Here is a 15,727-nt window from a genome sequence, read left to right on the forward strand (position 1 = left end):
GGATAGGGACTACGCCATCTTTCTCTTGGATCCCAAGTCCCCTAAAAACATGTACGTTTTCAGTACGTGCTTGTAGTTCATCGATAAAGACAATTTAGGTTTCCAGAAACTACACTCATTTATCCTTCTGGATTGCAAGAAAGGAATTATTTATCAGGGGCCAGCGAGTGTGTGGGTATGTGTGTGCATGATGAGAAAGCTCAAGACACAATGTTAGTTTTATTTGTTTGCTTATTTATTTCAAGAATATTGTTCATCCTGTAAGTTTAGCCTTCTCCATTTGTAGAAACAGGAAGCCCCAGGCTAGAGTTGCCAGATTTAGCTAATGAAAGCGCAGGGCGCAGGGCATCCGTAAACTTCAAATAAATAGCAAAACAAATTTTTAAATAAATATATCCTGAAGATTGCATGGAACTTATGTATACCAAGACCGTGTTTGTTGTTTATCAGAACTCCAGTCTACTGAGTATTTTATTTGGCACTGCTGTCTGAGAACACTCAAATAGAAAAGGGCAAGAGGACTCTGGTAGAGGAAAAAGAATAACTAAAAATTGTATTGTACTTTACTTTATATATATATATATATATATATATATATATAAAAGAAAAAAAACAGAAAATTGCTTCTGCAACACATTTCTTAAAAACAGAAATTAGGCTCCTTTTATGGGAGTGCAAAGGTAGGTGCCAAGCTGGGGTCTCAGATGGAGTGATTTTAAATCTCAAAAAGAGCTTAGCTGTTTTTGTAAAAAGGAAAGTTGGCAAGTGATTAGTGTCGATGTGGCCCAGCTGCTCTTTTGTACTTTGAAAGAAACAATTAAAATGGCTGGGACATTAAACTTTAAAGAGCTGGGTCGTTCATATTCAGAAGCTAAATTTAAAAGGAGCCTGATACCTGGGAGAGGAAGGGGCATTTCTGAGAGGACATGATTTCTGTTCAGCCTTTTGGCCTTCAAGACTCCACATTTTGGCCCATCATTTTAAATAGCTTGCAGGTATCTATTACAGATAAATAGACAAATACCAGGGTAAGAAAGTTCTTTCTTGCTTGGGCATGAAGAAAAGGAGGCAAAATTAAGTTTTTCCACATTTTCGATTGTAAAAGGCACAGTCTGAGAAATAGAACACATTCTGGAAAAGATGGAATCAAAACTAGTTTCTTTCCACAAATTGCTGAGACCCCGTGATGTGCCACGCACTGTGGTTAGGGGGAAAAAAGCAAATGAACAAAGCAAATCCGTGCCCTGGAGGAAACGGACACACGAGTGGCAGGGACAGAGCTCTCAGCAAAGGGATCTCACCTACTGAGGTGAGAGAGCGTGGAGCCGGCGTTCCGAGTGGGAGTTCTGCGCTGGGGCCATGTCTGAGCCTCAGTTTCTGTATTTATAAAACGGGAATAAAGGTGGGATTGCTTCATTAGATCATGAGGACTAACTCGGGAAGCAGAGTGCACAGTGTAGTCCCTGCCATATAGCGTGGGCTTTATAAATAGTAGCTACTGTTATAAGTATTGCATACTTTTTTGATTTCTGGGAGCACAAGGCAAGGAGACTGTCACTCTGCCTGGTCCCAGAGGTGGGGAGGGCTCCACAGGCAGCTCTCTGGGAACTGGGTCTTAAAGGAGAGTAGGGCGTTCTCAAGTAGCTGAGGGCCTGTCTTCACGGGACATGGAGGGATAGGGGTGGGTACCGGACAGTGGTGGGCATGGGGCGTGGCTGTCCCATGGGGGAATGACAGTGTTTGGGGCAGCAGAGGATCACAGACCTTATAAACCAGGCCATGTGTTTGATCTTCTAGAAGAATCAGAAAACTTTAAAAAGTCTGCATTTCTTACAAAATCTTAAATAGTAAGGTGAACATGAATGGGAAGGAGGCCACAGGAAAGGAAACGAGACCACTGAAGTGGTCATTTCAATGACCTACAAAGAAGGTGGAGGACTGAATTCTGTTGGTCGCCCTGCAGGTGAAGAATATAATAGTGTTACTGAAGGTAACTCCGGAAATTCATCACAGGGCTTGGGGACCGACTGGGAGTGAGAGGCGAGGGAAGGAAGAGGCTCAGGATGGCCTCCAGGGTTCTGACTTGGGTAACATAGAGGAAGGTCCCACTCACTAAAAACAGATTTGAGGGTGAGGATGAGAAGTTAGGTGTGGATAATGCATTCTATTTTTATTTACTGAATTTAAGGTGCTTATGGGGCATGCAAGTGGAGATTTCTGCCAAAGAAGCCCAAAGAAACAGGGATGTGGAGAGGATGTCTGTCTGGAGATAGGGCATATAGGTGGCAATTGCAATGTGAACTTATTTTTTTTTTAAATTTATTTATTTGACAGATCACAAGTAGGCAAAGAAGCAAGCAGAGAGAGAGGAGGAAGCAGGCTCCCCACTGAGCAGAGAGCCCGATGCAGGGCTCAATCCCAAGACCCTGAGATCATGACCTGAGCCGAAGGCAGAGGCTTCAATCCACTGAGCCACCCAGGCGCCCCGCAATGTGAACTTAGATTAGATGGAAGAACACCAAGGGAGCCCGTGAAGGAGACCGAAAAGAACGGCTAAAGAGGTGGGAGAAAACCACTAGAGCTTGGGATCTTAGCCTGAAAAAGACCAGGTTTCAAGAAGCGTTTCCCAAAAGTGTCTTTTGGATGCCACACTGCATTCCAATAGATGTCCTTTCAGTTTGGTGGTGGTTGATGGCCTTAGAGTGGAGGGATCAATGGGATGGAGCCTCATGGCATGGAGAGAACTATTTTGGATCTAAAAGCTCCAAAAGACAATCCTATCCAGCTCTGCCCAATAGAGTAGCGCAGGTGCACAGAAAGTAAGCTTAACATTTCAAAAGCAATCAGATACAATTTCATTGGAACGTTCTCTCTCGTCCGAGTTAAAGTGGTTACGCCTCTGAAATGGAGACATAGCTCTAGCTTAACTCAGGGAGAATATATCTCACAAAGAAAATTCACACAACTGCAGACTCCGTGTATAATCTCACCCCATAGCCAAGAGCAGATAACTAGGAAGGATAATAAGTTGCATCTCATCTTGGAGGAAAGATCTCACTTTCCAAGTGAACTTTACCAAGATCTCACCACAGCAATGCCACCTTCACCCTTCACAACCCCTATGACCAAGGCAACAGTTGGGTTCCCAGTTTTTTTCATCAATCAATACTTGTTAAAGGACTGGTACATGTGTGGCCCTACACTAAGCATTATGAACGCCATTATGGATGCATTACGAATGTAATCGTGGCTAGAACTGTATCATACTCAATAAATGTTTGCTGTGGCTGTTGCATAAGATACCCAACATGGCCCCAGCCTTCCAGAAGTTCACAGTCTTGTTGGAGAAGGGAGACCTAGATAAGGACCATTGCTTGGGAGCTCTACAAGCTCTGTGGGAACACAGTTCTATCATGAGCTTGGCACAAAGGAAGGGTTCTCTGGATAGGGGTTGAATGAGGGCCCTGCATAGATGAAAGGTCATGTCCCCATCATGTGCTGGAGAACATCAGAGAACTGGAGAATGTGGCAGATGGGAGAAGCCTTTGCAAAAGAGCCGGGCCCTGATCGGAGTCTTATTTTATCCATTCGCTGTGTGTGTGCCCCTCGGATCGTGTGAGCGTTCTGCCTGGCTATCTCCGCCTATATGGGTCAGTGTGGTTCCCCAGGCACAGGCCATACCCACATGGACACTTGCTGAAGCTTTTGACGAGACCACAATAAAATCATATTGCAGTGGTCTGCTCCATGCTGAAAAACGTCCACTGTCAGACACACTTCCTCCTCCTCCTCCTCCTCCTCCTCCTCCCTGAGTCTTAGGTCGTGTGCGGGTCTGGGTTTTCCAGAATGGCTCACTGGTGTTTTATTTGCAACAACAGACATTAGGGTTACCATAATTATTCTGTCCCCTCTTGTCAGCGTTTAGGGCATAGGACGGTTCCCACTGAGGTGTCAGCCACCGCTCCCAGCTGCCTGGCAAACTGGGAGGCCACTGGAGTAACTTCCCTGACCTCTAGCTGACCTGCAGGGATCAATGAACAATTAATTACTATCATCCCACTCCGGGAGAGATAGCGCACGGCCATTTCTCAATTACAGCAGCAAGTGCCCCTTAGCTGACAGTTGCCCCTCCGCCAAGACAAGCCCCCTCCCGAGTCCAACCCCACCCGCACCACGCCCGCCAACCCACGCGCACAGAAGAACCCACAGCGCCTGTCTCAGACCACGCCCATCCCCGCAACGCCCGCCCCCGCATCGCCCGCCCCCGCAACGCCTGCCATCACGCTCTACCTCCTGTGACATGTCCACCAACAAGACCCGTGGTCTTTTCCACCATCGGCCCTTCCTCTGTGTTCAGTGCCCCCTGTATTCTGCTCTCCCTCCAGTCACCCCAACCCCATAACCTAGACCTTTCCCAGCACTTCCCCATAGAACAAAATCTCCTTTCTGGGCTGCCTCCTCCCCACCCCCTAGTGGTAGACTGAAGCCAGACGGAGCCACTCAGACTGAGATATTCGTGGCTGCTGCTATCTTCAGGTACCACGCGTGTAGTTAACTGGGGCTTTTAATCTTAAGTGAAGAAATAAATATGGTGGTGCCTTCAGGGGCTCTGGCTCAGCCTGGAAGCAGGAGGGGGCTGTGTTTGGTTGCAGAGGCTTTGAGAGCCCTCAGATCTCACCAGTTGTGTGTTTGCTACTTCATTTTCACAATAAACTCTCTGCAATGGTTTATTTCTTTGGAAAGATCCACAGATGCGTTAACTAAGACATTTTTTATCACAGACAGCAGAAAGCCAGCTCAGAAAGGTGGGACCTAAAGCTTCCCTTGATGTGGAAGCCTGAAGAACAGCCAGCTCAGGCTCAGTGTTTGAACAAAGTCAGAAGGACCTGATCTCTGATTTCCTCAGCCCTGGCTCTCTTCCCAGACTGGACTTATCCACCAGGGTCCTCGCATCTTCCCCAGGCTTCCATTACCCCCACGGTTAGCAGTCTCCGCCTACAACTTAGCTGCTAGTTCTCAGAAAGACAAGTTCCAGCGAAAACCCCAGGACTCTGTCTCTTGGTCTAACTTGAATCCGTCCCCATCCTTGAACCAATCACCAGCCCAAAGCTTGCCCAGAGCTCGGCTTAGGGAGGCCGGTGACCTTGGAGAGGAACAGGCAAAACAAACAAACAAACACCAAAACCAAAAAAACCACCTTAAATTAAGAAAGTATGTAACATCCTGCTCAGAGTACCTGGCAATAGGAGGTCCACACTCTCACAGCTGCGTAAGGGACACAGGAAAGACAGTGCTGGAATAAACATTTCCAGGCCCTTTCCCCGCCGCATTCTGTGCTGCTCCAGACAGAGGAAGTGAGGCCAATTTGCTCAGTGAGAGCAAAAAGGACCATTCCGGGGGCGCCTGGGTGGCGCAGTTGGTTAGGCATCTGACTCTCGATTTCAACTCAGGTCATGATCTCGGGGTTGTGAGATCGAGCCCCACATTGGGCTCCCCACTCAGTGGAGAGTCTGCTTAGAGATTCTCTCTCTCTCTCTCTCTCTCTCTCCCTCTGCCCCTCCCCCTGCTCTCTCCCTGTCTCTCTCTAAAATAATTAAATAAATCTTTTAAAAAGAGAGAGGGAGAGAGAGAGACCCAGGCAGACCCCCTGAGCCACCCCTGCCAGGAGCCAGATCCCTGAGGGGAACCTGGATGTCTTGCTAGTTCTCACCCAAACCTGCCTGGCTTCATCTGGAGCTTGCTATCCTCCTCCCCTTTCTGTTCCCATCCTCCCTTGAGGGAGGATGCCTCTCTTTCGGGTGCCCGTGGCTGGTGTAAGTGTTTAGACTGGGGAGCCAAGTGCAAGATCCTACAGGGAGTCCTGTGATTCTGGTAATCTAATCGACTCTCAGATCCCAGCTATCTCCTTAATTGATTAGAACCAAGACTTCCTTCTTCAATCACAATAGCAATTTCCCTTCTTCTTCTCCTCCTCCTCCTTCTTTTTCTCCTTCTTCTCCCTCTTCCTCTTCTCTTCCTCCTTCCTCTTCCCCTCCTCCTTCTTCTTCCTCTTCTCTTCCTTCTTCTCTTCCTCCCCCTTCTCCTCCTCCTCCTCTTCCTCCTCCTCTTCTTCTTCCTCTCCTTCCTCTCCCTCATGATCATCATCATCGTCGTCATCGTCATCCTCATCATCCTTACAGGGACCCTCTCTCCACACCAGAAGCTGTAGGGGGCAGTAGTAACTGTGGTCTCTCACTTTCCCTCTGGAAGAGAAACCCCTGGCCCTGAAAGTCTCTTTACCAGGAACTGAGACTCATGCTCGGCAGAAAATACAAAAATAATTGGAAAGCCCCGTCTCCGCGCTACAGAGGCAGACCAGTCCCTTGGACTCGGGCACTAAATCATACCACAAGCCCGTATATCTGCCCTGGCAAGAAGGAAAGCAATTGAAACCTAGTATTTAAAGGCGGTCTCAGATTTATTCCCCTTCTCGACAGCCTACAAAATGTTGGAGAATAGACCCTGCCTTTTTCTGGACGATAAAACAGGATCTGCTGTCCAGGAGCTGGCCCTGAGAAAGTCCGTTGCTCATCCTCATGTGACCTTCCTAAGAAACAGAACTGCAGGCCCAAACTCTTGCTTTTAACAGTCTTCCCTTTTGACCCATTTGCAAAGCAAGTATTATCTCCAGCGTCCCAAGATCCTTCCCTTTCTGTGCATTCTAATGGAGATAACTCTCGCCTGCTAACTTTGTTTAACCAATACCCCATCTTCTTCCCTGGACCCTAAGTTAACATGGTCCCAGAAAGGATTTCTAAGGGCAAATATTTTAGCTTGTTTCCATTCAGAAAGCTTCCCTGTTATTTGGACATTGATGAACTAAAATCCAAAACCTCTGGCCAGTTTCCTCACCTGCAGCCTGATTTTGGAGGGCTCTTGGCTCCCTGTCAAGCAGATAAGTGATCACAGGCCATCAGTCATCGCGTCTTGTTTATGGGCCGGTAAACCCATTCACCCTGCAGGGCCAGACACAAGTCGGCCCTTCTCCTCCCCACTGGCTACCTCCTTGTCATTCGGGTCTCAGCCCCGGGACATTCTCTCGTGCAGGCACTTTCTTTGACAACTTCTTCTGCTCCAGGGTTCTCCCGTAGGGCCCACATTACATTTCCTAGGGCCACAGGGCAGGGTGGCTGAAACAACAGAGATATTTCTGTAAACAGTAAATTTCTGTCTCCCAGTTCTGGAGGCCGGAAGTCTGAAATCTAGGTAGGTGTTGGCAGCGAAGAGTCCTTCTAAGAGCTGTTCCCAGCCTCTCCCCTTGGCTTGTGGATATCTATTTTCTTTTTGTGTTTTCACCTTGTCTTCTCCCTGTGTCTCTGTGTCCAGCTATCTCCTCTTATAAGGAAACAGTCAAATTAGGCCCCACCCTAATGACCCCTTTAACTTAATTACCTCCAAAAAGACTTTTTCTCCTAATAAAGTCACATTTCTGCTGGGGCGGTGGTTAGGACTTCGACATGTGAATTGCAAGGGGACATGATCCAACCCGTAATAGGGCCCTATCACTTTACACCTATCATGAGATATTAACTGGCCCCATGCCTCCTCCATTGCCTCACTGAGGGCAGGGACTGTGTCTGATTCTCCCCTCCCTTCCCAGGGCCTACCCTAGGGCCGTTAGTGTTCATGACTTCACACCCGTCTCCCTACTCATCCTTTTCTTCCTATCGTCATTCCCCTTGCTACTTACGGCGAAGGCATGAGGCGCCTGTGGCCACAGGGATTCCAGAACTGGCCAGAGCTGAAGTGGGGCAGAGGGGTGCTCCAGAGCGCGCCTGCTGGTGGCAGCACTGCTTTCGGGACCTACACACGTCCTCCCCGTCTGCTTCTCCCTCCAGGGAACGACCACCCCTGGGAATGCTTGTCCCTCCTTGGCAGAGCGTGCGTCTAGCTAATTCTCCAGCTCCATTTCTGCATCTAATCGGTGGTTCCAGGAACCCAGCCATGTGCTCTAATGGGCCCCTGTCATTAGAGCCTTGGCAAATGCTCACACTCTGGGGCTCCCCAAAGCCCAGGAGAGCTGGCCAAGGGCTGAGAGGCACCAAGGCCATTTTCAAAAACAAAGGGCAGCAGGCTCATCGTTGGACATCTTTTAAAACCTGCATTTATTTAGTAAATAATGTATGTTAATGCAACATATGCTATATTATGCAATAATTATGGAAACGACCCGATCCCGCTATCCCAGGTTTCACTTGTCTTCCACAGCCTCTCAGCGGGACTCCTGCAGCCTCCTCCAGCAGAGCCTTCTCCTCGGGTGGTTGACAGGGCTGACAGTGTTGCACGGTGGCCCCTCCACCCCACATCCCTGTCACCTGCTGAGCTGCCTGCCCTCCTCCCCATAGCCCCCTTCTTACGCCAAACCACCCACACCCTGCCATCTTCTAGAGACGCCCCTTAGACCTGCGAGGCCTCCCTGACCTTATTGGCCTGGAGTCATCTCTAGACTTGTAAAATCACCTCATTCCATTGTGATTCTGGCCCTAACTGACATACAAGAGGCCACTGCATCTCAGCTGTTTCCCAGGCCTGTCTGCAAAGCAGATCACAGAGTCCCAGAGGCCCCACTCTCTACCCCTCCCTCCAGGACCCCAGGACAGTGCTAGGCACCGAGTCAGAATTACTCCTACTTCAAGGGAGGAGAACCTTACTGTCAGATCAGGTGTGTGTTTGCTGGGGCTGGGGGTATATGGAGTTGGGGGGAGGGGACAGGTGATTGATTGCAAAAGTGTATGAGGGAACTTTCTGACGCGATGGAAATGTTCTAGTCCTGGAATGGCTGAAGAGGAAAAGTGAATGGTGACCAAGGCAGACACCCCACACCTCAGTGGAATTCCCACAAACATCAGAGCCATAGAAACTCCCTAGGAGCCTGACCAGGCAAACTTAAGGACAGATTAGCCCTAATTTGAAACAACAGCAGAAAGGCATTTCTTAAATTATGGCCTTCAGAGTGTAGTGTTTGGGGAGACATTAATATGCATTCCATGAAGGAAAACTCAAGGTCAAATGAGTAAGAAACGGTGAGTGAAATTCGAACACAGTAATTCTACTTACTTAGAATTACTTAGAATTAAGTAATTCTACTTACTAGTGAGTGCTCGTCAGAGTTTTCATGATGTCAAGTGAATTATGAATCTCTGAAATGTAGTTTGCCATGCTTCTTTTGACCATGGATGGTTGCTCTTGACCAGTGGTGGTGTTGTGTATGTGTCGTGGGGGTGTAAGAGAGGGTAGGTAGTGGTTTTTGCCAAATACTTATTGACATCTTGAGGAAAACCACAGAAACAGGTTTCAAAAAAATGCTGCTGCCCTGGGTAAAAGATAGGCTGAAGATTCAGATAACATTAATATGGTAGTCAACCTCCATGATGGCTACCAGTGATTCTTACCTGTTGGTATTAATACTTTTCTGTTGTTCCTGCCCACATATGCTGACTTGATAACCAATAGGATTTTGCAGAAATGATGAAGTGTGACCACTGAGGCTAGGTCCTAAAGCCGTCGTAGCTTCTGCCTTGTTTTCTCTTGGGTCATTGACCTTGGGGAAAGCTAGCTGCCGTGTCATGGGGAACTTGAGCCACCCTCTGGGGGAAGTCCAAGTGGCGAAGAACTGTGGGGCCTCATCCACAGCTGATACTGACTCATCAGTCATGGGCGTGCACCATTTTGGAAGCAGATCCTCCACCCCAAGCAAGCCTTCAGATGACATCATCCGAGCCGTCATCTAACCTCACAAAAGACTGTAAACTGGAACTACCCTGCTAAGCCAAGTCAGAACTCTTCACCCAAAGGAAATGTGTGAGATAATAAATGTTAATTGTTGTCTTAAGCCGTTAGGTTTGAGGGTCACTTGTTATGCAGCGATAGATAACAAATAGAGTTAAGCAGGGTTTCCGTGATGTTTTAATGTAATGAGCCTTTGGGAAATCCTTCACAGCTTTCAGAAATGAAGAGCAATGGCACTCTGGCGGTTATACTCCCCTCCCAGTTGCTGGAACAAAAGTCTGGGAGACTGAGAATCACCCCTTTCCCAACCCTTTAAGCTCTGTCCTGTCACTCAGCAAAACAAACAACAAAAACTTCTACTCGGGGATGTTTTCCCCAACTGACTTGAAGACCAGTGGCGACAGATACGAATATATAACTTCCATAAATTCCTTTCCACCCGTTGCAGCTGTAGGTACACTTTTTCCTTTACCTAATGTAAAGAGTTAGCTTGCACTGCATTAATTTAGCTTTAGAATGAGCACAGGATGAAATGACCTGCAACAGCCATCTGTCTGTCTTGGACCATATGCCTCTGGCTGTAAGGACAAGTAGATCACCTGGACAGGAGCTCTGGTTTTACCAAACGGTTGCGCTTATGGACAAAGTAACCGTACCCCAGGGCATCATTTGGGCCATCCATCAGCTTTCAGCCCAGTCCCAGAAAGTCAACAAAAGGACTGTCAAAAATTCCACAAAGAAGGAAATCTCATAATCTCAGCAAAAAAGTCACATTATATTAATATTCTAATGGTTGCCTTACTGCTATACGTTCTTGCTATATCCTGAGAAAAGTCTCGAGTTACCACCTCAAAGAGAAGGATAAAACAAGACATTTAAAGAGTCAACACTAAATAATATTAATAACATGATGATGTTTGGTTTGAATTTTCTTGGGGGGAAAACAAAAGTCATGGATAGATAAATGTGATCACGAACTGCCAAGATGAATAGGGGAGGCTACATTTCCCTGAGCCTCGGAACAAGGATAATACAATATTGTTTTTACAGAGCCCCTTTCTTGGAAGAAGAGCTCATAAAACTTTATCATACATATATTTGCTCTGCTAATGTAATCATTTAATCTCCCTCCTGCTTTTGTGAAGGCATCTTTACTACCATGCAGCAGGAACCCCAGACTAATTGTGTTTACAGAGAATGTCAGACCATGGTCTGGAAAGGTCTGATTTTCTGAGAGGATTCAACAGTGAAAAACGCCACATGATTTTTCTTTTTATCAAAAAACATTCTCAGGGTTTAATAAAATCGTAACCAGTGTCCCTATGAAGCAATGAGCACGATGTGTTGATTAACCTTATCTATAGCCCTCCTCATTCATTCTCTCTGGCACACAGGCTGCCGTGGGAGAGTAAATACTGCCCCAGACTTTACCTTTTCACCTCTTCCTAATCTTCCTTCAGGGGCCCCTAGCAACTGTCCTCCCCCCCGAGAACCCAGGTAAAATGTGGAGGGGTGTGAACTCAGACAAAGCAGTCAGTGTTTTGACCCATATCAACCCAAAAGAGGGAAGCTGGGAAGCCTTCTTCTGGAATCTTTCTCAAAAAGGTAAAGCTGACTCTTGAGGGTGCTAGACACACCCTACCAGGGATGACACAACATCAAAGAAAAGTGTGACACTCCCCACATGCCCTTGGTTCTTCCATTTTGCCCAAGGAAATGAGAAACCAAGCACCCACACCTTCAGGCAGAGTGCTGGGCTCTCAAAGGGGAAGGAGGCACATGGGCAAGACAGTTTGCAGGTGCAGGGTATAGACTCCTGGACCTATCTGGGCGTCCACATGCAGAGCTTTGGGGTGCACACTCCTGATCCCAGTTGACTTTCTCACACAAGATGCCTCTCAGATGGTATTGAGACTTTATCTTTTTAACAGTTAATGAAAAGAGATAAAATATATAATTAGTAGTAGTTCAGGGGCCAAGAGAGCATTTCCAAAGCCAATGCTCAAATGTCTCCAGTGATTATTGTCTAGTTCTCTCTCCTGATAGAACTGGTTATAGCTCTTGATCTAATTGGAATTCCATATCCATGCCTTTCCCCATTTTCTCCTGATGTAATCCCAAAGGGCTCAGGGTGTGGTTAATTGAAGGAATGGGTGAATGAATGAATGAATGAATGAATAAACAATTTTTTATGTGCAATATATCATTCCATCCTCTGAACAACCTGGTGAGATATGAAATCAGGTACTCTCTTCTTTTTAACAGGTATGTAAACTGAGACGCAAAGGGACCTAATGATGTTCCAAGGATCCATGGAAAATGAGTAACACTGATTTAGAACTCACAATGCTCTTTCTACCCTCAAAGGAAAGAGGAGAAGCAAGGTAAGTGACTAATCCACAAACTATGTCTTTACTGTATATGGTTCTAGTCTTAGTTGTTAAGTAGTTCACCCTACTCCCTCAGCTTGGGTTGTCTCCTCCCCTTCCCACTCTGCTGCTCCAACACATTCCCAGTGCTCCCAGAATTTTACAGTCCAGCAGAATCCTGTTTCTTCCATGGCACCTTTCTGAAACCCACCAGTGGAAGTTAACCTCTCCCCCTCCCCCGGGAGGCCTCCCTTAGTGCTGTGTTTGTTTTTTTCTATCTTGCTTCATCTCCTTGGCCAGACTGTCAGTTCCATTCCTGGGTCTCCTACAGTATTCATGGTCCCAGTCTTGTCTTTGTGGCCATTTCCACCATCGCTCTGAAAAGCCTAGCTGGAAGAAGTATTTGCATCAATTATTTTGGAGCAAAAACAAGAACACCCCATGGGATGCTTCTCTTCCTATGATAAATGGGGGAATCAGGAATCAGGTGATGTGGGAGAATGATTGGACTGTATGTAATCCACTTTGGGTCTTAACTATTTCTGGACACTGTGTTCTTACTTCTTTGGCTGGCTCCTCCCTCCCTCATCCCTCCAGGCACAGGGTAACTATATAGCAATAGGATTGATTTTTTTTTTCATTCATTTAAATGAAAAGACTTTCCTTCAAAGTACTTTCTTATTCTAATGACATCCTCATTATTCAACATGTATTGATATCTCTTCTGGCATTTCTTTCATTGCTGCAGAACATTCTTTTGTATAATTCTCAATGGTGACAGTTTTTCATCCCTTAGGGTAAGTTTGGCCGTGGCTCTTTGGCCAGATAATAATAACAAAGTAAATGTATGGAGAATGCTATAGGTTTGGAGAACTATATTCTTGATGTTGATAGTCAGAATTAAGATTTCTAACTAAAGAAGGTTGTAAGTATTGTTTGGATGGAAAATTTTACATGGTAACAAAGGAAAGAGACAAGTTTTCTTGGATAATTCCAGGATGGCCCCAAAGCAAGCCCAAGCACCAAGTTCTAGACCAGCTTTGAACAATGGTGGTCTCACTGGTCTACCAAGGTGACAGTTTTGAAGGGTGGAATGGATTTGGCTGCATTCATTCAATGTGCTCGTTATTAAAAAATCACAGCCATTGGGTTAGGGGTTTTCAACAAACAGTCACAAAGTACCTATGAAGTGTTAGGTACCAGAGTCATAAAACAGGTACAGGGCACCAATATCTGGATTGCAATCTAACTGGGGGCAAATACGGTAGTGTAACAGGTGCAGGATTAGAGGTGTCTAGGGCCAAACAGCAAAAGGAAGGAGCTGTCATATTTTGGGGGGTTAATGGGACAGAGGACACTGATGACCAGACATAGAGGAAAGACTTCACAGAATTAGCCCCAATCCTCACAACCACCCCCAAAGTAAGTATCAGTATTCCCATTGTGCAGGTCAGAGACGTAACAAGACCACTGCTTGGTTCATTGGTAGATGTCCACACAATTATACCCAAGTACTAAATACAGGGTTTGGGGGAGCTGGGGGCTTTGGTATAGACGTGGACAAGTCTAAAAACCACAACATGCACCACCATTCTACGAAAAGGGCACAGAAACAGTATCAGGAATCCCTGGACACAAAGATATGACCCTCTTCATGGGGTAGACCTCAAGTTCCTGAGGAACATGTGCTTTGCCAAGGAACACAACAAGCAGGATATAAAGAAGATGCAAGCCAGCAGCACCGAGGCCAGCAGTGCCCAGGCCAAGGTTGTCAAAGAACCCCGTCAAGCCCAAGGAGGTCAAGAACAGGATCTCAAAAGGGGGCAGCCACAAACTAGGTCGACTTGCCTACATCACTCACCCCAGACTTGGGAAAGGTGCTCATGCCCACATTGCCAAGGTTCTCAGGTTCTGTCAGCCAAAGTCAAAGCTCAAACCAAGGCCCAGGCTGCAACTGTGGCCCAGGCTCCAAATAGTGCCCATCCCCCCACGAAGGCACCAAGTAAGGAGAGACGGGGGTGACCCCGAGTCTTCTGTCTGCATGGGGCTGCTGTCCTCCTGTGCTATTTGTACAAAGAAACCTGTGGCAAGATCTGTCAAAAAACAAACAAACAAACAACAATAACAAAACCCACAAAACCCATTAAAAAAAAAAATACCCCCAGGGTTTGGATCTGGGTCTGAAACCCAACACAGTGCTCTTCCCACCACAGAATGCTGCCCTCGCTTTTCTTGAATGATCAGTTTTGGTTTTTGTTCTAAGTTTCTAGGAATGCTCTAACTAGAACAAAGCACTCTAGAATAGTCCGTGACACAGCAGCAGGAACTCGGCAGGGGCTCTCCCTGTTAGTCTCTGTGAAGCTTTGGGGAAACACCTCACAGGTTCCTGTCTCCTCACAGAGGAGGAAGGTTGTGGGATGCGTGTTGAATTTGGATGAATTCAGGTGAAACCCAGCTCCATCTGGACATATGAAAGGGCAAGGATTTGGACCTCTGGAAGCACCAGGAGGACTTGCCCCTCAGTTGTTCCCATGTAGGAATGGGGCAGAATGGCCAGAGCTCCCAGTGTTTCCAGAAAATCTCTCAAACTTTATTTTTATCTGAAATCTCCTGATTTTCAAATGTTGACAACAAACAAACAAAAACACTGTATAGGCCAAACAAAGTTGGGTCCCTCGTGGGGACCCAGCTGGCCACCAGTTTGCAAAATCTGAGTGACATGACATCTGAAACCTCTTCTAGCTCTAGAACTTGGTGATTCAGTGGCACTTGCATGGTTCTGACCTTGTGAAGAGACACATACAAAAGAGTAAAACCCAGGTGTCTTCTGTCTTTGAGGTAATGCTGGTGAACCTTAGGCCTTATCATAGGTGACAGACATCTTCAAGTGGATGGATTTTTCTCTGTCTTGGCAAAAAGCCCATAACCAAGCTCCTCCATCCATGTTTAACATGGCCGCCCCACCTCTTGCTCCCGTACCTCTGAAGACTACCCTGCCATGATCTTTGTCACCCCCCAGTGCCCTCAGGTATGTAAATCGGGAACTTTCCCTTCCAAACTGGGCAGAAAAGATATACTGTCACAAAGCAGACATGTGCAATAAAGTCTCAGTTATAGAAGAAGGTGATGTTCTGGAAATATTTTGTAAAAAAAAAAAGTGTAAGTATGAGAAGGGTCATCAGATAATATCAGCTTTTACAGATTGGGGCTGCCCAGAAAGGAGTCTATAAAACACTCTTCACAGAGACTCAAAGGAGTATTGATTTTTTAGGAGCAGAAGGGGTCAAAATTACATCCCTTGCACAACGGCTGCCTCTGCTCCTCCATCCAGACCTTTTAAACAAAGAACAAAGTCAGGAAAAGGCAGAGAGATAGAGCTGGAAAGAGGGACAAAGAGGAAGGCATTGTCTGGTCCCTAAAAACCTCCCACCCACCCTCCCCTCCGGCCCGCAGCCACGGTTCAGGACAGCCAGAGCCTGGTTTCATGTTGTGCCTGCTGCAGTTGACAGCCACCTCTGGGGACACCTGCTTTGTGTCCGGGAAAGGTCACAGCTGGGCGGGCAGAGGCCCGAGGCCACTGGCAGCCAAAG

The sequence above is a fragment of the Lontra canadensis genome, unplaced genomic scaffold, assembly GCF_010015895.1.
Source record: "Lontra canadensis isolate GAN:19392208 unplaced genomic scaffold, GSC_riverotter_1.0 scaffold82, whole genome shotgun sequence".
Taxonomy (NCBI): Eukaryota; Metazoa; Chordata; class Mammalia; order Carnivora; family Mustelidae; genus Lontra; species Lontra canadensis.